Source organism: Parasteatoda tepidariorum, chromosome 9 (genome assembly GCF_043381705.1).
Source record: "Parasteatoda tepidariorum isolate YZ-2023 chromosome 9, CAS_Ptep_4.0, whole genome shotgun sequence".
Lineage (NCBI taxonomy): Eukaryota > Metazoa > Arthropoda > Arachnida > Araneae > Theridiidae > Parasteatoda > Parasteatoda tepidariorum.
Window position 1 is genome coordinate 88,452,164 of NC_092212.1, and position 25,786 is coordinate 88,477,949.

The window sequence follows — 25,786 nt, forward strand, 5'->3', positions numbered from 1 at the left end:
TGCACAAAATTATTTCACACCTGTTCCAAAATAAACTTAAAGCCAGAAACTTTCGCCGCAGTTGTTCCAACGGAGGCTTTTTTTCATTAAATTATAATGAACATTCTCCAAAAATTTGTATTCAATCACATAATACATTATTGCTTTAATATTTTTGTTGGACTTAAAAAAAGCATTAAATATTTAGAATAAGTAATAAATAATGTATTTTTAAATAATGATATAAATGTGCATGCATGTTCATGTATTTCCCTCTCGTATTATGTCTTATTCATATATATTTTTATTACAGATAATAAGGAAAGTTGACAAGCCGACAGCTCTTCTAGATGTTGATGATCCAGTTTCACAACTTCATAAATGTGTTTTTTACATGAAGGATACTGAAAGAATGTACCTTTGTTTATCTCAGGAAAGAATCATACAGTTTCAGGTAGCAAATTTTTTTTTAACGAACTGTAAGAAAAATCTATGATGACTTTTTTAAAATTAAGTTACTAAATCTTTAATTAGATTTTTTTAATAGATTTAATTTATTCACAATAAATTGTAAACTCTCATGAATGGTAATTAATAATTGACCCCTTCGTTGCAAACAGTAGATATGTAATATTTCAATATTTTTATTGAATTCTGTAATTTTTGAGGGATGTTTTCAGTATTTTTATGTACTTTTTCTTAAATTTGTATATCAGGGCTCTCACGAGCTGGAAGAACAGGGATAACCTGGAATTCTCAAGGAATTTTATTCTGACTCTCGAAAGCAGGGAATAGTCGGGAAAAATTGCATATTTTTACAGAAACTTGGAAAACTCTCATACCTGGAAGAACCCAAAATTTTCAGCAGCAGTAATCAGTTATTGAGATTCAATTTAAATAATTCTAACATCTGTTACAATTATTTGTTATANGGCCAAATTAATTCATGTTTTCATGCTTTTTATTAGGATTAAGTGATTTATATAAAAGTTGTGTATATCAGGGATCTCACGAGCTGGAAGAACAGGGATAACCTGGAGTTCTCAAGGAATTTTATTCTGAATCTTGAAAGCGGGGAATAATCGGGAAAAATTGCATATTTTTACAGAAACTTGGCAAACTCTCATACCTGGAGAAACCCAAAATTTTCAGCAGCGGTAATCAGTTATTGAGATTCAATTTAAATAATTCTAACATCTGTTACAATTATTTGTTATAAAAATTCAACATTTTATTAAAACTTTTCCATGTTTCCATGCTTGTTCAATAATACTTTTTTTGCTCACAAGATCTAATATCTGCACATAATTTTATATTTGACATGACTAATGAAATTTGAAGTTTTCTGATGAAAAATTGCATGACTAACATAAAATATCGTCTGGATTTACATTGAAATTTTCTTGAAATAGCTGGAAAAGTTAAGGAAATTTTTGTATAATATAACAAGGTGGCAACCCTATTATGTTACACATAGTTGTTTATATTAATCAGAAGTAAAACAGTAAAAATTATTTGAGAGAATTAATAAAATTTGTTATTTTCAGTAACTGTGGAGCTTTAAAATGTACCATTTACCTTTATAATCAGTAAAAATGTTATAATTAAAGGAATAAATTATAACTGAATCACACAATTTGTCTTCTGAGAATAAATACAATTAAAATACAAGATGATATATAATGAAACCTTGATATATAATTTCTAAATTATTATCACTTATCTTTGAATTGATAATTATTTTTTGTTTGCTTGCTAGTTGGTCCTCATAGAGACTGCTAGTTGGTGCCACACATAGAGACTGTACATAAGTACAATCTCTATGTGTCCTTTATTTCTTCATCTCTGTTTTACTTTAAATAAAATTTGAATAAAAAAATTAGTAAATTTAATTTTATTAAATAAAAAAATTAATTACATTTAAATAAAGTGCAAGAGAATAAAGTTATATATTATATTAATTATAATAGTAATTACTAATAATAAAAATAGTTAGATTTTGTTCGTATTTTTATTGATGTAGAAAATAATAGAGGCAGTTATTAAAATTAAAAACAAAGTATCCTTTACATAAGTGTTTGAGTCATTTTTGGATTTGTAAGAATATTACTAAACGTTGTGAGACGTGAGGACTTAAGAATGAAGTTCTTTCCGCAACAAAAGTGACGTGTCATATAAATACTGACCCTCTTCTTGATACCCATTAGTTATTTTTTTCCAGCAAATTATCTAGTGACCCTTAATTGACCACCCTCTATTCTTAACTCCTACTCTTTTTTTTATGACCATAACTCAGCTAAAATTGAAGGGAAATTTTTTTTGTTTTTTTTTATGGCCTCTTAGAGTTTGTCAAATTCAAGCCAAATATTTATGTACCTAAAGGGAAAAATGGAAAAACCGTTGAGAGAAATGACTTTTAACCAGTATTTCAAGTTCTCTCCATTATAAAAACAAAATAATTTAATATGACATACATTAGGAATGAAAAAAAAAATGATATAATATAAATGAGAAAACATATAAATGATGAGCATATAAACGGTGCTTTGCTCTAGCTTAAAGTAATGAATTAGAACTAAGATCACAAATTAATCATTAACCTTTTTCATTACTTTCAGTAGTGTTATTCACAAATTTTTACTGTAATACATTATGCTGTTTGGAGGTAATTTAGCAAAGATTTGTTAGCAGGCGTTCATACCTTTCATATTCACTTTTGCACTATTTCTTTCTTTAGGTATTGATGATATTGTTTTATTTTTTAAAAATTTCTTCTTTCCTCTCCTAAATTAATGATAGTTAAGGAGGTGATGCTGATAATAATACTGAGATGATAAAAAACATTATTCTTTCATGATTAATGTACTAATGAAATTGGATATTTCAGTTTAAATTGAAATCAATATATTTTGCATTTTCATTAGGCTACTCCATGTCCTAAAGAGCCTAACAAGGAGATGATGGGGCTTCTTGGACAATCATTAACACTGATAAAGCAGAATATACTTTTTATGAAGGAATGGGCCCTGTTCGCTCTACTGTTACTCCTGTTCCTGTTGTACATAGTCTTCAAGTAAGCATTTTTAATCACTAATAGATAATTTTTATTTTTCTGATTCAGACTATTGTAATATTTACACTTGATAAGATTACATAAAAATAATTTTATTTAATAGCTTTTTTTCCCTCCAGTTTTATTTATACAAAAATATTTAAAAAAATAACAGGGAGTCCTTTCTTCATTGTTAATACAGTGAACACCACACATATTTTGAAGGAAATCCCCATTAGGTCACAAATGCTGCTTAGGTGTGCAAGTGCTCATATTATGGAATAGTAACGTGAAACGTACAACTAACAGATTAAAATAAATTAAAATTAGATTCGTAATAAATGAAAATTAAGTAAATTTTAAATAACTTTTCAGTAATTGCTTAAAACATAGTAAATTTTTTAGTATTATTATATAATTCTTTATACTGTCAGTTACGAGTGACTTACTGAGGTAGTTTATTGAGTAGTTTAACCTTTTCTGGGGGGCTGTGACAGCAGTTGTCACATCTGATCTTGGGGTCCTGTGGGTGGGACACTTTCAGCATAAGAATTGGGGAAAAAATCTCCTCAGTTAAGAGAGAGGATCAAGTTACAGCGGGATGTGTTTTATTGTTTTAGTCACTAAGAGAGGTCTCACCTTTTTANTAAAATAATATTTAAATAATTAAAAAATCTTTTACCAAAAACAGAATTATAACAGCCAATACTGTAAGTTACAAATCTAAATTTAACTGGTGTTTTGTGAAACTTAATTGTAGGAAATAAATAAGGGTAATTGAAACTATTGAGTTTTAATCCTATTTTCTTGGAAAAAGCAAAAATTCTATTATCAAATTTTTTTTTAGAATTATTAATTTTGATAAAAGTATTGTTTTCATATTCTTTACTCATTAATTGTTTAAAAAAAATTTTGCAAATAAAGCAAAAATTATTAGAGGCTTTATCAACCACACAAATAATAAAATTATATCTCAATTCCTTAATATATTCAGGGTATCCGCGCACCTGGAAAGTCATAAATTTCAGTATTTAACGAAATTTGTCGTGAAATGTCATGATTTTTACTATTTTTTTAAAAAAAAAAAATCATGGAAAGTCATGGATTTAGGTCTCTGAAAAATCTAATTTTTAAAATGGAATCCCCTCCCCCAATTTCATGTTCTTTAAAAATTATGGTGTTCTTTCAAAAAATGAAAGAAAAAGCATCATTTCTAGATCGAATTATCTTTTAAACTTCTGTGATTTAAGAATTTATATTATTTTTTTAATTTTATCAATTTAAAATTGAACCTGTCATTGAAGCAAACTAGTCATTGGTGAATTTTTTTTATTCCGAAATGAGAACAGCAAAATCAGGAATTCTTTCCTTTCTGATGAACAAGAAAAATATCTTTAGAATGTAATTCTGTGGGAAAAAAATAATTTGCTTTTGTATTTTTTCAGCTATTTTATTGTTTGAACTTTTTCTTTACTCTGTTTTTTAAATTTAAAATTTGTAAATATGAAGATGCAGAGTATAACAGTTTTGGTTATAGGTATCATTTCAATTAATGTTATTACAGTGCTTTTTTAAATTTATCGTTGTTTTTGTCAAAGAAAATTGTAACTTCATTAAGTCATGAAAAATTCTTAGAATTAGTCAAGAAAAGTCATGGATTTGAAAATCTGAAATGTAGCAGATACCCTGAACATATTTCTTCCAGGACAGTGAAAGAAACATATCCTCNAACCCCCCCCCCCCCAAAAAAAGAAAACAAAATGGAAAAAAAATTAAAATTGACAAATACAATTGTTTAACAATAAGTATTATGTAACTCATATGTAAGCAAATTAAATTCTGTATAGTTACAAAAAGTTTAAAGTTTGTCACATTACTTTTAAAAAAATATTTGTTAGTTTTGAAGAAAATTTTAAAATCTATTAATCATATTATTCAAGGGTTGGTTTGGGTATTCATGCTTAACATTATTTGATAATGGAAATTATTATGTTATTTGTAATTGTGAATTCAATATATGATTTTACTAGTATCTGTGTTTAATATGTGATTTGTTTATTTAGTGGTATTGATAAATTGATTGTGTTCTTTTAAGAAATATAAAATAAAGTTTTACATAAAATATTGAAAACATAACCTAAATTATTTTATATAAAATATTAAAAAATTGATTTATTTTAATTTTTTAAGAAATTCATAATTTTTTTCTTCTTGTTTTCCCTAATTTGAAAATGATATTAAATAGCTCTAAAATTAATATTATTNTAACCTAAATTCTTTAATATAAAATATTAAAAAATTTATTTATTTTATTTTTTTAAGAAATTCATAATTTTTTTCTTGTTTTCTTATTTGAGAATGACATTAAATAGCTTTAAAATTAATGTTATTATTTAAACTCGATTGCTATTTTAAATTGTTTAGACATTTCTTTTTGAAAAAGGGTTTATTCCACTTGGGATAAAAATTTAAGAAATTGGAAACTTAAATTTAATTGGTAAGGATTTGGATTTTTTAACATTAGCTTACATTGATTAAGCTGATATATATTTAGCCAATTTTTTAATTGCAGGCTTTAAAAAATTTCCACAACAAACGATGTTAGGACTTTTTAGATATCTTTAGTCATCTAGATAGATATCTTCTGTCCCTTATTGATTTTTTTTTAAATGATTGAAATTTTTAATTCTTTTCCTCTCAAGTAAAATACGTTACAAACATCTCATATTTTAACATTTATAACTCAGTTTGCACATTCAGGTTGCTCAGTTTATTAATGTTAAGATTTATTTTTTGAAACCTATAAACATTTGTTCGTTAACCTTATTTATGACTAAAGCTTGGAATTATTTAATTAATTTCATAAATAAACCAAAGTCAGTCTTGAAAGAAAATCAGTAGATGAAGTTAAATTAATATCTCTTTTAATTTGTTTTTAATATTAAAATTTATGTATTTCCTTAAAAATGTTAAAAAAATTTGCTGTTAAAAAAAAATAAAAGTTACATTTTAATGTAAGCATTGATAATTTTTATAATTACTGTGAAATGATCAAGTAGTATGATGTAGCTCATTAATGAAAGAATGAGATTAAACTTCTGCTTAAACGAAATTTGTACTATTGTTATGTCTAAATTTTCTTTTTTGTATTTTTCCCAAGCGTTTTTTAGTGCTGACCCAAGTTAAATTGAGATTATTATTTAAAAAAAAAAAAAAAATATGGAGATCGGACAAAAATTAAATAATGATGAAGTGAAAAAATAAATAGAGATATGTATAGCTTAAAAAAATTAGTAGTTTATAATTCAGTGGTTGATGTGAAAAGATGTACAAGGTTAGCTGTTATTTTTATCTAGTTTGCTGTAAAAAATAAATTAATAAAATGNCGTCCCTTATTGATTTTTTTTTTATTTAAAATTATTGAAATTTTTAATTCTTTTCCTCTCAAGTAAAATACGTAACAAACATCTCATATTTTAACATTTATAACTCAGTTTGCACATTCAGGTTGCTCAGTTTATTAATAGATAAGATTAATAGACTCAGTTAAGATTTATTTTTTGAAACCTATTAACATTTGTTCGCTAACCTTATTTATGACTAAGGCTTGGAATTGTTTACTTAATTTCATAAATAAACCAAAGTCAGTCGTGAAAGAAAATCAGTAGATGAAGTTAAATTAATATCTCTTTTCAATTTGTTTTTAATATTAAAATTTATGTATTTCCTTAAAAATGTTAAAAAAATTTGCTGTTAAAAAAATAAAAGTTGCATTTTAATGTAAACATTGATAATTTTTATAATTACTGTGAAATGATCAAGTAGTATGATGTAGCTCATTTATGAAAGAATGAGATTGAACCTCTGCTTAAACAAAATTTGTACTATTGTTATGTCTAAATTTTCTTGTTTTTATTTTTCCCAAGCGTTTTTTAATGCTGCCCCAAGTTAAATTGAGATTATTATTTAAAAAAAAAAATTATGGAGATCGGACAAAAATTAAATAATGATGAAGTGAAAAAATAAATAGAGATATGTATAGCTTAGAAAAAATTATTAGTTTATAATTCAGTGGTTGATGTGAGAAGATGTACAAGGTTAGCTGTTATTTTTATCTAGTTTGCTGTAAAAAATAAATTCATAAAATGAAAGAAAAAAAACTTGATAATTAATTTAATATGTAAGTCCTTATTATAGAAAGGTACATTCTGAAGTCGGTGAACTATAAATGTCTGAAAATTCTAGTAAATAATACTAGATTGTGTTTATTTATCAAAAAAATAAGCTCAGTCTTGAAATATTTTTACAGTGACACCCATGGTGACCACTTATTCCTCAAACCTAATGTGTCGGTGACTGATATCGATAGGTCACCGACTCATGTGGAATTAACTTTTTATATCTTTTCATTTAATACTCAATTTTTGTAAGCGTTTTTTTTTGTTGCTTGGATTAAGTTATATTTTTTTAAAAAAAGAAATCCTTAAATGCTTGCAGAATAACAAAATGTACATGATTTTAGGTTAGAAGGACCACTTAGACCTACTACAAAGAATTCAAGTTCTGCTTTGTCTAAATTTGAACCTCATTCAACGAGTCATCCTGTTGAGTCTGTTGAAAAACAGTCACCTATCTCAAGTAATTCTTTCTTATTGTTTTCTTCTGAGCATTTTCAACCCGTTGATTTGGTTCCATCTTTATTTCATCCATTTCTTTTTAAAATAGAAAATCTAAGCATATTGGATTTTTAAAAGTTTTTCTTCTGTTCTTAAAAACTTTGAAATTGATTAAAATGATTTAATTTCCATTAAATACATATTATTGTATAATACAGTCAAACCTCGCTATAGTAAACCTTCAAGAAACCAAAATTTCAGTTCACTGTAAGTGGGAGCTCACTATATCCGTACTACAAACAATTTCAACTAATTTTTCTGAACTGCTCCCTTTTATTACATATTATTTAAATAAATGATGAATAAAAAGAAATACAAAAAGGTTTAAAAAACAATATGTAGTAACAAAAAATGTGTTCACTTTTATTTTTTATTACTCGTCTTGCGTGCAAAAAATTTAGGGATGAAAAACTGAGATAGAAGAAGCAAATAGAAAAAATGCTTCTGGCTACATTTCACTCAATATGAGGGTTTTAAAAATCGGTATATGTATTTATGTAGAAATTTCAAAATTACCAAAAAATGAAGGAAAAAATCACTCTAGGACAGAAAAAAATTCAGAATATCCAATTTCCACTCATCTTTTGGTTCACTATATCCACAAAAAATGATTTTATATGTGTATGACAAAGCACGTGAGCGAACATTTCGTTCACTATATCCGGGAGTTCACTATAACAGAGTTTGACTGTATTTTATTAATTTAGGGTGATGTATTTTTTTTTAGTGTGACTTAGTTGTTAAAAAGTTAATCTTTTATTTTATTGATTAATAAGTTCTTCCTTTATTTTTTATTTTCCAGCAGCATTGCTTCTTAATTTAGGATAATTTACTTATTTATTTTTAGTGCAATATTTTATTTTTTTCATTTATTTTGTTTAATTAATTCTTCATTAATTTTGTTTAATTCAAAGCATTATTTTTTGGTTATTTATTCTATTTGATTTAGCTTAATAAATATGGAATAACTTTAACTTGATGTGTTTGTTAGTTTCTCTTTAGGATGGTTTGATATTTGTTGTTAAAAATATGTTTTTTGTCTTTAGTTATGTTTTTTTTAAATAAGTATCACTCGATTAAGTTTAACAATTTTTTTTAATGTTTTATTTCACGCTTAAAAAAATACTTTCTTGCCAACCCAATAAAGATAACATGGTGCATAAAGTGCTTAAAGATTTTCGTTTTTTAAGAGCCCTTAAAGTTACTTTTTTCATTGAGTGTTTTTAAAAAGTGTGTAATTTTCCATTTTCGAAAATTAGATTACTTTCTTTACCATGTTGATTTTTGACACATATTATGCAAACGCGTGCTTTACACATTGTTCCATTCAGCTTTTTCACAATTCATTCTACCACAGGTTACTTTGGCACATTGTAGGTTCATAGCGTATGAAAGCGCCAATCTTTTCACATGTTTAGTGAAATACTTGTGAGTTTGCATGCGTGTCCACTGAGCTGGGATCAGTGAGATTCTTGCACTCTCATATGTAAATCATGATTTAAATCAAATGATTTTTTTAAAGAAAATCATTGTTTTAAATCAAATGATTTTTTCTTATATATAGTAGATCCACTACATTTGAAGACCATATTTAATTTACAACCTTTTTTAGCAGTTTTCTTATAGTAGCCATACATACATGTATTGTTATACAGTTAAACCTACATAACCCTTTAGCCCTCTTCAACTAAAAATTATCTTCCAAGAATACGAGCTTCATTTCGACAGTCTACAATAGTTGGAATGCAGAAAAAGTTTATGAATAGATAAGTGGTGAAGTTCTACAATTGGGGGATGGGTAATTGTCACTTATGGTTAATGATTAGTGATTACAGTGCTTGGAATCTTAAATCTTAGAATAAAATTCTTAACAGCAAAACAAACGAAACTGAAGTTTCTGTACCAGTAGATCTTCCGGATGAAAAGATGCCAGGTTATACAGCAAAAGAAATAGAAGACTGGTGTCGAGACCCTGAATTTCTAATTTTAAATGATGATGAAATTGTTGCTGAAATTTTGAATGAAAATCGGAACCCCACAGGCGAAGAGTAAGAAGTAGGTGATCAAGTTTAAGATAGTGGACCTTCTCATATAGAAGCATGCAATTTATTAATTAGATATTGCAATGAATTAGCTAGAACGTCAAAACGATGTTGATCTAGTTCAGTTGATTTATTTAAATATAATAAAGGATATGGCTCTTAAAAAAGAGCATCTTCTTTGAAACTTAAGTTTTTGTTGGATTTCAATGGAAAATAAAGNTATCCACTACATTTGAAGACCATATTTAATTTACAACCTTTTTTAGCAGTTTTCTTATAGTAGCCATATTTACATGTATTGTTATACAGTTAAACCTACATACCCCTTTAGCCCTCTTCAACTAAAAATTATCTTCCGAGAATACGAGCTTCATTTCGACAGTCTACAATAGTTGGAATGCAGAAAGAGTTTATGAATAGATAAGTGCTGAAGTTCTACAATTGGGGAACGGGTAATTGTCACTTATGGTTAATGATTAGTGATTACAGTGCTTGGAATCTTAAATCTTGGAATAAAATTCTTAACAAAAAAAACAAACAAAACTGAAGTTTCTAAACCAGTAGATCTTCCGAATGAAAAGATGCCAGGTTATACAGCAGAAGAAATTGATGACTGGTGTCGAGACACTGAAAATGACCCAGGATTTCAAATTTTAAATTATGATGAAACTGTTGCTGAAATTTTAAAAGAAAATCGGAAATACGAAGAGGAAGAAGTAGGTGATCAAGTTCAAGATAGTGGACCTTCTCAAGCATGCAATTCATTAGATATTGCAATGAATTGACTGGAACATCAAAATAATGTTGATCCCGTTCAGTTGATTTATTTACAAAGAATAATAAGGGATATGGCTGCTCAAAAAAGAGCATCTTCTTTGAAACAAAACAAAAAGTCTTTGAAACAAAAGCCTTTGCTGGATTTCTTTTGTAATGGAAAATAAAGGAAAATATAGAGAAATCAGTAATTGACAAAAAAAATTATAAGCTGAAATATGACAAAAATAATTCAAAATGAAAAAAAAAGTTTTAAAAAAATAAATAAATGAAAAATATTTAAAAATTGAGAAGAAAAAAAACTTTTAAACACACCAGAGCTATTTTAGATAGTATTGTCAGTTCTAAGCCTAGAAAAAGTGTGAAGGGAAGTTAGTGCATAAATAATAATCATGGAAACTAAATTTTAAGCAAATTTCCAATTATCCGAACCCCGTTCGGTCCCGAGCAGTTCAGATAATCGGCGCTCTACTGTATATTGATTTGAAAAGTTAAAAAACAGTGTTTAAAATTTATACTTTTATTATTTTCTTTTCTTAGTCTTAAAATTTATTTTAAATGAAGTGCTGCATTAATTCATTTTTGTTAACGAAATTACTTTCTTTCCTGGTGTGAGATAAATTCCAACACATTAGAAATTACATTTTCAAAAATCTTTTGATACTTGAAATTGAAAGTACAGATTAAAGTAAATATTCAATGCTGTCTTAATAATAGACTTGCATAGCTGTAAAAAGTAATTAATAAACATGAATTTCTTTCACACAAAAAAATACAAATAATGCTAATTTAAATTCTTAAATTTGAAAAAGCATGGAGTTAAAATCTACATTATATTTTATTGGTGGAAAATGTGTATTTCTAAAGCTTGAGGTTGTATTAAAAAGAAATTGTCCTAATATGCCAAAAATAGAAAAAAAATGCTGATTAATTTAGATATTATTTTTCTGATATAGTGTCATTCTTCCCCTTCAAACTCTTTCAAAGTCTATTTAAAGCAGTAGGGTTATTATCTAATAACAGTGTACATCTTTGACATTATCAGATTTCTTTGACTTGATCAGAAAGAAATTTTGTGAAAAAAAATTCCAATAAGTGCATAGATTTAAAAAAATTTTTTTTTAGCTTAAATAGATAAATTTTGATTTGGAATTAAAAATGAATATTTTACTATAAAAATATATAAATTAAATATTTGTTTATTTTTTGATGAATGACTACATTTATAAACACAGTCTGTTACATTTATTTTGTCATTTTAAAAATCAAGAAAAAAAATCACAATTTTAAATTAAAATTATAGTTTGCTAATTGAAACTTTGTTTTAATAGTTAAAGTATTCCTTAATATTTCTACTTCATCTAGTCTTTAAATTTCAATCATGCATTAGTTTTGAAATGGTTGCTATGCATTATAATGAAAAATTGTTTTAGGTAGTTAAATCTTCTAAAATATTGTTATAATCTTTATATATATGGGTGATTCTCACAAAACATGACAGTTCGGACCAAAAAATTTCTTCAAATTTAAAGTCTTCAAAATAATCTAAAATTTTTTGTGTATATTTCTTTAGTTACACTTATTAATATCTTACAGACAGCAGTGTAGTTTGTTGACATTTCTTCGAGAAAAAAAATAAAATAGAAATTCACCAAATCTTGAATGTTAGGAAAATGACTTATNAAAAACAGTCATTTTAAGTTAATAGTAAGCAACTCAACTTAAGCCTTTATGTTAGATGGACCATAAATTGCTTAAATTAATTTTTTTTGTCCACTGTAGAAAGAATCAAAAAATTTTTTGTTGCTGATATGTACAGAAATTTTTTTTTTTATGATAATCAATCATTAAATAAAGAAATAACTTTGGTTACATCCAAGCATATTACAATCATACATAAACTTGGTATTAGGACATAAACTTGGTATTAGGTTAATATTTACTTTCCCTCTTTACAGTATTAGCAGTTTAAAGAAATGTTTGGTAACACTTCAATGTCCTGGCATTTATAAGCCAGGATAATGACAAATTTGCCATTTTATAGCATATAACTTTATTTTAATTTAATATTTTTGCCTAAGACGTTAATATTCTGCAGAAAACAACAGGGGTTCTTAAAATTCCTCAGATAAATCTATGTAGTTTATGTTATTAATGATTTCAAGAAGCCAGGAAAATGACAACACAAAAACTTACTCACCTTGAAAAAATTTTTGAAGTAGATTTTGACCTAGAAAAATTGGTTCTTTATTCNACAAGACATGTTCAGATAGATAGGGGGGTATCTAATCAATCTATAAACATAAGATATTGATTACTGGCTCTATTTATTTCAGTTATAAACCACTAAATGAAAGTAGCCAGGAAAATGACAGATTTTCTTGGGACAAACAAATTATTGACAGAAAAAATAAATTTAAATGAAGTTTTTGTAAATAATACCCTCTGCATGTATTCTAGAGATGCTTACACCGGTTGAGATAAAAAAAAATTAGATATTGAAAAATTTATGGGAAGTTTTGAAGCTAGTTATTATTGGAAACATTGTTTGGGACATGCCAGAAAAATGACATTTTGATATTCAATTAAATTTTTTAACTATACAAAACAGTCAATGCTATTGCAAAGTCATTTTAAAATGCTATCAGCAATGCTATTTATTCATTTTTTTAAAAAAAAGTTACTTTAGTATTATAGTATTAGATCTTGAGTAGTCTTTGTCGATAGATCTCTATTTTAGTATTTTGTCGAAAGCGCTTTTTTTCACAAATTTATTCACATATTACGAATTTATTTGAAGATTTTTTATTTATATCACGAATTTATTAGTTATTAGTTATTCATTGAAAAATGAGTCGCAGTCGTGCTTTTACGCTTTAAGATTTTATACTATAGCACATTTCTAATAGGCTTCACAAATTGCATTTCATTTGAATTCTAATTTATTTTAATGACTTAGTATTTACTAAAAAGATGTAATTTTTTTTATATAAAAAAAAAAAAGTTGTTATGTGAATTTGAATGATTGTTTTGAATTCTTAGAATTTTGTGCATTTGCAATGTACCAAAGTTAGTAACAAGCGAAGCGAGCTTGGTTTGCGAAGCAATCCATATAAGATTGCGTAGCAATTTTCGGGGATTGGCGAGCGTCAGCGAGCAGGGGTCGCAGCCCACTTGTATAGTTTAATATTAATTTAATTTCGATTAAACATTTTTAAAGTTTTTTAAATTATAAATCAAAGTTCTTACAGTGTATTTGAATAAAATTAAAAAAAAATCTGATTTTTTTTGTTCTTTAAAAAAAAAATCAAAAAAATTACAAACCCTGCTCATGTGCTACTCTGCTGCATTTTGCAAGATATTCTTAATTTCAAGCTTCATTTTCCACCCTCTGATATCGAACTGAAAAATTTCTTCAGTATTTTATAATGGCTGATATAATTAAGAAGAGAGTTCTTAGTCAGAAACTAGTTATTTTATCATGATCATGTAAAGTCTTTGAAAATTATTTTGAATTTTGTGAATGTATATAGTGCTTAAAAATATTTTTAATTGCTTAAAAAGTACTTATTTTTTGTTGAAAGATTTGGCTACACACCCTGAATAAGGTTTTAAATTAATTGTTCTGAATTATTTCCACAGATATCAAGTCCAGTCCTGTCCATAATCTTAAACCGGGCTATACCTGGCCTGAAGTTGAGCTGAATCCTCCTTACCTTGGCCTGAAATTGAGTAAAAAATACACTGAACAAGAAGAACATCCTAATTTGGGTGTAAGTAACAGAAACCACTTGTGTACTGTTGATGTTCCTGTTAGATATGAAATATCTTTTTGTGATACAGAACAGGCATTCTCATCTGTTGAAGGAAATATGGGTATTTTTCATCAGATATCATGTATGTATGAGCTCATCATTTGTGTACAAAAATGGAAAATATTTGTTTTGAATTCAAAATTTCAAAAACCATAAAAAGTTTTCATTGACAATTTAATAATTGTCACTATTTTAAAAAAAAAAATTACTCTTATTGAAAAAAATATTTTAACATTGTACAATGGGCCTAAAAAAACTTTTTTTTAAATTTATTGTTAGGTGAAAAAGTTATTATTTATTTTTTATTTAGGTGAAAAAGTTTGGTTAAAATAAGGATGCACAACCTGTGTCCTGCGGGTCACACGTGACCCGCCAACTGTTGATGTGCAGCCTGCAGGAGCTTCTCAATGCTATAAAAATTTTCATTTTAATTTAGTTTTTTTTTATAGATATTATATATTTTATTTAGCTAAAATATTTAATTCAAATTTATATTACTCTATAAAATATGTATATTTTTTGCATTTTCATTCTGTAAGGATTCCCCCTATATATATATATTAGTAAACAAACTAATTATTGAGAAAAATGTAAAAAGTTGTTTTTAAAAAAAGTATAGTTTTTTTTAAAAATAAATTCAAATAATTTAAATAAATTTCATTCAATCATCATTTCTAAATCATCAATTTAAATTAATTCAAATAAGTATTTAATTTTCTGCAAATATGTTATTAAGTTTACTGACAAAAATAGTTAATGCTTAGAACATTAATTTTTATATAAAAATATCATATTTGCCACGAAGATGACTAAATATGTGTGCGGACCATCATTAATCTAACTGCTGTGCAAGTGGCCCTTCACTCAAAACCTTGTGCACCCCTGGGTTAAAATTTTAATTTTTTTTTCAAAGCATGAACATAATACAAATTTTGGCTTTTAAGTTTAAAAATTATTCTCTTAAAATGTAATAATTTTTGCTGAATTTTATTTTTAATTTCAATACATTATGTTTTTCTTTAATAAAAATCTAAATTTTTTGAAGTATAGTTATTAAATAACTCAATGTATTTGAGTACTGTTCACTTCACAAGTTAATGAAGTTTGTGTTATATGCAGCTAAAAAGCAAATAAGTATTTTATTTTTGTATTTTGTATTTATTTTGACGAATTTGTATTTAAGAGTATTTTGTATTGCATATTTAGAATATTTTTGTTTGTAGAATAAAAAATTATTCGAAGTTTATTTATAAAAAAAAAAATTAAATTCGTTATTTGCAAATGTATTATAATAGAATGAAGAAAAAAAACAAGGATTCATTAGTCAAAATTAATGTTTAATTTCATTTATTGTTATGCCAAAAATAAATGAAAATTAAACATTTTTGTTAGAATTAGCTATTTTAAATTTATTTTTCTTAAAAATGCTTTGCAATCAATTTTTTTTTAAATAGTAAATTTGTAATGAAAGTGGGAAAAAGTTTTTAATAGTAGGTGTTAGGGTCATATAAAAAGAATCATTATGCATAACATTGTTAAGATAATCTAAATGTTACCATAAATACTCACAATAATAAGTTTAAAATAGAATAAGAAAAACTTGACCCGATCAAATTTATTAAATATTTAATATCGATATTTTCGTCCAACTTTCGTTTAGTTTTTTTTTAAGGTTCGCTATAGTGGGGTTAGGCTGTACGTATAAAAAAAATTGTGTAGTTAACTTTTGAAAATTTTATTGGAAATTACTTTTATAAATTACTTTTTATAATGTCAGTCATTGCGGAATTTTTTTTATTCTCAAAGCAAAGTAAAAAATAAAAATCAGGAGTATTTCTTCCATCTTTGATATACGAGTAGGGCGTTTTTTGAAAATAATTCTGCAGAAAAGAAAATCTTTCCAAAAATTTACAAAAAGATGCTCTTTTGCTTCCCAAATAAAAAGTCTTTCAACAATAACTCTGTGATGTTCTTCGACGATGTCGCCGTGTCGCCACGATTCTGCCACGGGGCTGTGCAAATTATGCAATGATAGAAGTGAAATTTATTTAATGTCAAATAAAGATAAAATTTATGATTATTTTTCTTTAATAGCAAATTATATCTATTGTAAAACTATATCATCCAGAATTGTATTCTTTAGTAACAAAATATGAGTTGGGTTTAGATGTTTAAAATGCTTCTGTTTTTGTTTAGTTAGCAGTAGATCCAATAAAATTGCAATTTCTATTAAAAATTTTTTTTTTAGTAAATATGTTATATTTTTGACTTTGTGGTGGTTCACATTTTTAATATATCTGAATGTGTTACTCTTGAATCTCAAATATTTATGAATATTTGAATTTGATTGTTATGAATAATTGACAGATTGCAATGCTTACTTTTCAATAATGTGTTGTGCAGTGCTGGCAAGGTTTAGGACAGAATGGATTAATCCAGTTTAAACCATCCTGTCCGAAACTTTTTTGTCCAAAACTATCTTAAACTGTTCAAAACTCTTTTATTCAAATTATGTCACTATTTTTAAAAAATATTTTGAAAAATAAAAGGTTAATTTTTGAACAAGAAACAAAATGAATACAAGTTTTTGTTTTATTAAAAAAATTTATCATTATTTTTAATATCGCATTATTTATCCTTACGCAAAATCATAATTTATCAGTATTAAAAGCACATTAATTCATATTTAAAGGATTAGGTATTCAATTTTGTTGTTCAATGAAATGTGGAGCTTCAAAAGTTATAAATCTTTTCTCATTCTATTATATTATTTTCTCATTTTATTATATTAAGCAAATTGTATGAAAAGTATCAAATATTTATTAATCTATGTAATTATGTGTACAATGGTTACACATAAGATTTTTACCAATTTACCCAAGGTTCTAGGTTTTGGACAGACAGTAAAACCCAGGTGTACTGTCCAAAACCACAACCCTGGTGTTGTGTCTAACCCAAGTTGCAAAACGAAATCTGTTCAAAAATAATTGTTATTTTTTACAGCTCTTTCAATTGGCTGTTTCATTAAAACAGCATTTATCAATTGGTTAAAATTCGACAGGGTTTCCTTAAAAACTGCTTAATTTTTATTTTGGAAAATGAGGGCCCTTAAAAGTACTTAATTTTGGTGCAAGGTTTTTGAAAGTCCTTAATTTTTCAGTTTCACTATAGTTGATAGGAACAATTGAAGCAAAAAGTCGTTCTTTTATCACCTAGAATTAGACCATGCATGAAGGGTAGAGCTTTATAGGTGTACAAGAAGGGATGTCCTTTCAATCTGCCTAGATTGATACTCCATGAATAGAATGAAGCATTCTAAAAGAAAAGAATAGAGGGTGAACATGTGAAATACTGCATATAGAAGAGATATAGTACCCTTTTGGGGGGGGAACCCACACTGACCTTCAAAATTTAAAAATTCCGTTCTGGTAATGCATCTGCTTATAGCAGGGGTGTCAAACTCAAAAGCTAATTTGAGCCAAATAAACAATACTTAACCTTAGGTGGGCCGCAAAAAAAAATCTATGTTCATGGAAACAAATATTTTTTATTTGGAATAGTACATTGTAATAAACATATATAAAGTTAAATTATTTTAACATATATAAAGTTTGACACCCCTGGCTTATAGGAATGAAGTAAAACCCTAAGAATAGAAGTATCAGAAGAAAAAAAAATCCAATCCGGGTTTGCAGAAATTACCTGGTCCTACTTTGGCAAGCCCTGTTAATTAATACAATTATATCAGTATGCTTACATAATAATAAAATTGTTTTATTATTTTTTTTATTGATTGATTTTCTTTTTTAAAAAGGTAAATAATTGGCACTGCCAACTGGTGGTATATGTATATTTGATGATAAACAATCATACCATTTTTGAGGTCCTTAATTTTTCTTTTAAAAAAAAGTCCTTAAAAATCCTTAATTTTTGCTTTGTTAAAAAGAGTGGGAACGCTGTTTAAATTGAATTGCATTCCTATTAAGCTTGTCATTTAACAAGCAGTCTAGAATATTCCACAAACAACACTTGTGGAAGCAACATCTTAACACCATCATATTAGTGCATCATATTTTTCAGGAAGAATTCCTAATTTCTCCCAAAATCTTGATAATTCTGTAAAAAAGGAAATTTTTATATGAAAAAGGTAATTTTAACGTAAGAATAAAAATTTACTAAATACTTATACAGAGGTGCCAACTATTATAATTTATCCATAATTATTAGGATCTTACCTCCTTTGTCTGATCAAAGAATGAAACTAATTGACAGAAAAAGACAAAATATGTAAGTAACATTTAAAAGAATACATCAAAATGTAAAAGCGCTTAAAGCAGCAAAATCCAAATTTGTTTTATTTTAATTTAGAAAGTCCGAAAACAACAAACATTTAAAGATGTGTGTGTTAGCACTTCATCAAAGGGACACACTGCCTGTTAACACAAAGGAGCCTTTTTGTTGTGAGTTGTGAAATCAGAGACTGAGAGTGCCCTCGAGGCCCCATAATGGAAAATCAAATAAGAAGAAGCAATTGGAAAAATTGAAATGTAAATGCAAAGAAAAATTTACGAGAATCACAAATTAAGTCTTAATAATGACTCAAAAGTACACAAACTAAGACCTAATAAAGAGACGCCCACAAATAAGAAAAATAAATAAATATAAAGTTACAGTTAGAATAGCCACACCAAAATAAAGTATGAAGTGCTGTCCACATATCTTAAAATTTTTGTTGTTTTCTGCTAGAATTGTTTTTCTAACATTATAGATCTTTCCTTTGAATAATAAAAATTACCACTTTTGAGAGTTTTTGTTACACTTTGTTGAAAATTAGTTTTTTCTTCCCCTTAACTGTCAAGAGCTATAAAATTTTGTTGTTTGCAATGGATAACCGAAAAAAAAGTGCTACTTTTTTTTACTTAATAGTAAATGGATGCAGAATATTATGAGTATTTTCTATATACCAGTATAGAATTTGGTGAAAATACCTTAAAATTGCATTAATTTGAATTTTGTTAACTTTATATGTATTATTGTACTTCTGATTACTGATATCTAGTTTAAAAAATCAGCATCATTGCTATATAAATAAGAAAGAAATTTAGGTAAGGGAAATGCAAATTTATGTTTAATACATTGAAATAATATTTTTTCCCAAATTCCTTTTTTTTTTTATTAAATATTTTCACCTAAATTAAAAAAGAGAATTTTTATGAGTTAAAAAGCAAAGCAAAAATGCATTTGATAATTTAAAAGTTTCGCATAAATGTTTTTAAAAACATTTATAGGTCGTAACAGAGTTTAAATTCATATCATCAACTACTATTTTAATTAAATTTTTTATTTTTTTTTTTGGTCTCTTTATATTTCGTATAAGTGATGTTTGGTTTGATACATGTTTGTATGATATTTTACAGTTTTTTTTTCAAAATTTAAGCAGTTGTAACGAAAACTTATATTTCAAAATTATATTTTCACTGGAGAGGATAAATTTCAAAACTCATTATGTATGGATATGTAATATTTGGTTTGTTACATTTTAGTATGATATTGTACAATAATTTTTTTTCTTCTTCAAAATTTAAGCAATTGTAATAAAAACGTATGTTTTAAAATTATATTTTCACTGGAGAGGATAAATTTCAAAAATCATTATGTATGGATTATTTTGTAATGTTACATGCATGAATTACTCATTTTCTTCAATAAAGATTCTGTCACACGTGAATATAAATGACGTGAAGAAGAAACATAAGTAAACAATAAGAATATATATTCTTAAACACGATAATAAGCTGTGTCGTTATCATTTAATTTCCTTAACAGTTTATCGAACGATCATTGAGATCTCCCTACTTTATTCTGTCAGTTGGCGGATAGTGATTTGTAGCTGTTAAAAAATGCATGGTTTCTAGGCTATACTCGAGCGCAATTTGTTTGGTTGGCAAATTGTTAACATTTAGGTTAAAACTAAAAAGCACTCTTTTTATAGCTGAAATATTGCTGGCGTTTCATGAGTAATATAGCCTACATTTCTGTTTTCGGCAATTGGAGTCGTTCAAGTATATTCATGTTGCGTAGCGTTTTTAAAAAGTGCTTTTTTCATTTGGTGGTTTTAAAAAGAGCTTAGTTTTTCCTTTTCGAAAATTAGATTATTTTTTCTTTACCACGTCAATTTTCGTCACGTATTATACAAAAGCGTACTTGGTTCAAATGGTTCTATTCAACGTTTTTACAATTCATTCAAACCACAAACTATTTCGGCGGTCCGTAGCGTATGAAAGCTCCAATCATTTTACACGTTTGATGACATACTTGCGGGTCCGCATGTGCGTCTACTGAGCTGCGTTCCGCGAGATTATTGCACTCCCATGTTCAACTCTGCTACATTTTGCAAGATGTTCTCAATTTCAGGCTCAATTTCCGAAAGATCTCTTGATCATTTTATAATGGTTAATATAATCCTTGTATGGAATCAAAAACCATACTCGTTGCACGTACCTTGCATTTTTAACCAAACGTTTTTCTTATTGATGGAAATCTTTGAAGATTTAAAAACTAACAGGGTATGACAGCTTGGCTATTATGCTGATTTTATGTTCAGTTATTTCTGTCTAACCTGATTACAACCTATAATTACGAACTACAGGTGGTTATCAAAATAATGGAAACACTTGTGAATAAAAGAGACATTTAAGAATTCGCTTCATAAGCATTAAAATATAATCTTAGCTACCAGTTTTTTTAATATAAAAAGTACTTATATTAGGTGGTATGAGAGAGCTTTAGCAGAGTTGTCTACGTTTCGATTTTTTGTCAGAAGCGTAAAATGTCAGACCTCGCAGATTTTCAGAGAGGCCAAATTGTAGGAGCACGACTAGATGGAGCAACAGTGACCGAGACATCCCAGCTTTTAGGCGTTTCTAGAGGTACAGTGTCTAAAGTCATGACAGCATACACACAGCGCGGAAAGACAAGCTGAGTAAAGCAAAATAGTGGACGGAAGGAGAAGCTGAGTAAAAGAGATAGACTTGTATTTAAGTGGATTGTAATGTCTAAAAAGAAAACAACTGTTGCCAAAGTGACCGCAAAGCTCAATCAGCATCTGGATTCTCCAGTGTCAACAATTACAGTTAGGAGATACCTTCATAAAGAGAACATTTACAGCAGAACAGCAATTCCCAAGACTTCAAAATCTAGGGTGTTTCCATTATTTTGATAACCACCTGTATTATTTACTTCTCGTCCGCTCTTCCATATGTACTTTTTAAAAATTCATTGGAGTTAAATCATTATTGTTTCGGTAGCTATAAACTCCTTCGAAGTTATTGTCGTGTGGGGAGAGTAGATATCGACAAAGTCAACCTTCATCTATGAAATCCACCGTAGAATCGAGTTAACATGTCTAGTGACTGCGGTAGACACACCTCAATCAATAATTTCCTGTTCCACGACGCAAAATGATTTCAATCTCACATATACAGTGTCTTTGGATTTTTATTCCATTCATTCTCATGTGAAGTAGCTGATCTTCGTAGCATTGTTGTTTTTATTTTATTTTATAACCGTCATAGAACAGCCAACCCAATATTTTGGATTTACGATTGCAAACGTTCAACTTCGTAGCCTTGACATTTTGAACCCAATCCAGAAGACAAGGGAATTTCTGAAAATTTTTTTGGGTGAAATTCGCTTTTGTGGAGGACTTTCTTGTGGAACTAGCCCGCATTTGCTTTACATGGGGGGAGGGGAGGGCTAACGACGAAAACCTCTCATGGTTAAACCTCATGGATTCTAACCCATGAAATGTCTACCACCTAGAATATTTTACCTTAAACCGGGGCGAGTCTACCCATCTTAGTTTTATTTAATTTTCACTATTTTAAATTGCAAATAAAAAAAATTTTACCGACGGAGGACTTAGTTCAGACTAAGGAAGATGGCGCTGTAGTAGTTTGATCCGTTTTTATTCATTAGGTGTCTTTTTAACCGACCTGTTCTAACGTCTTTTGAGAGATTTGCATTGAAAATCAGCAAGCTTTTAGTTTTTGCTCCGTAAGTATATTATTATTATTATTACTATTTTCACTTTGGTTAAGTGATAAACTTATCTAAGACTAAGATTACATTAATTTTATATGAAAAACAAAATAAAAAGAATGTAAGTTTTGCTGTTGTAAACAAAAAGCCAGAATTCGCGGGGCGAGTCTACCCATTCGTATTTAGTTTTAATAAAGCATAATAATATAATTTAGAACTTTGTTTATATTAAAATTAAGTCATTTTAAATGAATTTGAGTATATTATTTTAATTCTGCATTGATAAATTTATCATTAATAANATTAATGAGCAAAATGCTTTAAATAAAGAAGAAAAATATAATGAGCGAAAATGATATAAATATATAAAAAGAATGAATCAACTAGTGGTAATCGTTCATCGAATTCTATCACAGATAAAATTCTGAAAGGGGAGTAATGTGGCGTAACTACCACTATAAATATTAAATACCAAATCACTAGTATATAAGACATATTAACACAATTCTATCATGAGGTATCTTTGATAGATGAAGGTTGACATAGTCTATACATAAATCCCTTCAAATCTAAGAATACGAAATTCAACATAAAGCAGAATAAGTACAATTGTAAACTTATTAGGAGGCCTGATTTTTAATTAGATTTCTAAATTAGGTAACATTTAGGATGTGGAATTTTCTCATTGGTTTAGCGGAAGCCATTGTCTTAAAATAAACCATTAACGATTTAGTATTTTTTTTTTTAATTTTTTTTTTATTTAAACGACTTAAAACTCCTCATGCACCACAAAGTATAGCATGAGGCTTACAGTTGTAAGTAAAAAACAAAAGGAGAAAAATTTACAAATTTACATTAAAAACAAAATTCCGCAAGGCCGCAAGACTTTCAATACTTTTGACCAGTTCTGATAAGACAGGTGGCCAACAAATTGAAAGACGTCTCAAATCAGTCTTTAAATTCATTCGGGCACTCGCATGGAGACTACAGTGAAGAAGAATATGTTCAGCATCTTCATCAGCATCACCTATTAAAAGCCTTTTTTCTTTAATATTTACAAAAGTTTGACCACTTGAAAGTTGAAAAACTGAAAAAATGGGTAGACTCGCCCCGGTTTACGGTACGGTGCGGAATTCGTATCAAACAGCCATTTCTGTGATTCGAACCCGATTCATCTCATTGGAAGGCAAACGCTCTATCCCTTGAGCCAACACGGCTCTTGCATTGTTGGTTTCAGATTTACTAGAAGTTGTTATTTTAATAAAAATGTCGTAATTTAAATATTAAAAAGTATATTTTTTATCATAACTTAAACGCAATGTGATGTTTTTACTAGAAAAATGTTATGATTGCAGGAATATATAAATTTTAACCGAAACGAAACGTCAGCCTTCGAAATATATTTTTCAGGCAATATCTAAATGAGATGATCAAAGTCATTAAAAATAGTAAAGCAAGATTTTGTTTATGATTGACAACCAACATAGTTATTTCATTCTAATTAACCCCTAAACAGTGACATACATTTCAGAAAAATGAACTAAAAATGAATTTTTTTGTACTGTTAAATTTTGTTCTTTTTATTATAATAAAAGTTAGAAAAGGATTTTTTATTACAAAAATAAAATTTTAAACGCAATAACTACTGCATTTATAATTTTTGCATACACATAATAAATTAATGGATGACACACACACATCTTATTCAATGAGAGCAAATGAAACAAAATTTCGAAACAAAATACATAAATTTTACAAATTGTTTACAGTATGGTATATCCCGAAACACGGTGCTGCACACAAGCCCATATCGCATAGCTGCCAACTGTCCAGATTTGATCCTAATTTTCAAATCAAATCTGATATTTTTTTAAAAAATCTGAATTTTCTTAAAATTGCAGCATATTTGCTTTTAAACCAATCCCTTGTTCTGATCACCGCAGTCGCGTTTCCTGTGATTATTGTGCAGAAGTAATTTTTGGTAGCTTTTTATTTGAAAATACTATTCCAATAGCTGTTGCTGATCATTTCACTAAATTGAATCTTAAAACAACTATTATTATTTTTAAAAAAAATTATTGTAGTATTTAAACATTTGCATCAGAAATATTTGTTTAATATTTGTCAGTGTTTTATAATTTGGAAAAGAATAATTATATATTAATAGGTAATAGAATTTTTTTTTGTGACTAGTACACCGGTATTCCTAATTATAAAATATTAATATTATAAATTTCCCACACAAGATAGTGTTTATAATTTTTGTTTTACTAATTTACCTAAGGTCTTTAAATATTCTAATAATAGGTTCTGTCTATTAATGTTCTTATTTAATAGTTAAATTTTTGTTTTACTCTCATAATTGGTGCGTATAATTTTGTTGCATTAGTGTTCCTAATTTTTTATTCCTAAGGCTGGCAGCTATGATATCGCCTTCGACTCAAGTCGTAATAGATGAAAAACTAGACCCCCTAATGCCATCTATTAGAAAAATAGTGAATTAAGTATCCTAAAGTATAAAAGAACTCAGCACGGGATTCGCAAAATAGAAACGTTCATTTTTCTCCTGCCCGAACTGGAGTCTGGCGACACTGGCCCATTCGTATTCAGTTAGGGAGGGGAATAATTTAACCGTGCGGTCATGCTTAACTGCCTTCGATTCTTTTCGGAAGTGACCTGCCCTCCAAACCCTACTTTTTGGATCACGACTAAAATAAGGGGTGGTCAAGAAAACTAAAACATTTGTGGTCAAAAATTGATCAGACTAATACACTATACAAATTGGATTTTTATTTATTTGCCATAAAAATACAAAGCTAGCCCCCAAATTCAATTTTTTGTATACTGCCCTAAAGTCAAATAATCCACAAATAATTGGTAGTCATAAATCGGTCTAATGAATGTAGTCCTTGGCCGAAGTATTACACGCACTATAAGATTCTATGTAAAATCTTCAGGCGGCTTTATTATTTTTATGTGACTGAAACCGGTTTGCACTTGCTTGCGTTCCTGCATGATAATGAGACGATAGGATAAACTAGACTATATATTATATAACTATAGAATATTTATTATTTTAAGCATTATATTAGTATGTTATAATAATTAGATCAAATTATGAGACGCACTGTAGTGTTTTAATAATGGCATGATTGGCACGAGGTTTATAGGCAATACTTTTATATTTAAACACACATGTAATGGGTTGTTATTCAGGATATTGTTCACATACTTCGTATTTGTATTTATTTCTAACGTATTACATTACAATGTTAACCCATTGTTACACGGGCGTAAGCAAGTGCAAACCGGTTTCAGCCGCGTAAAAACAATAAAGCTGTATAGTATCGCCTGATAATTATAATTTTACGTAGAATCGTGGAGTACGTCTAATAATGTGGCTAGGAA

The 25,786-nt window shown here is 27.6% G+C and overlaps 1 long non-coding RNA gene across 1 annotated transcript; it reads left to right on the forward strand.

Moving 5' to 3' along the window:
* The first annotated feature begins 7,521 nt into the window (after positions 1-7,521).
* LOC107442749 (uncharacterized) lies at positions 7,522-20,063 on the forward strand. The gene is made up of 3 exons (XR_011637634.1): positions 7,522-7,669; positions 14,166-14,420; positions 14,649-20,063. It is a non-coding gene; the product is annotated as an uncharacterized lncRNA (long non-coding RNA).
* Positions 20,064-25,786: the final 5,723 nt, after the last annotated feature.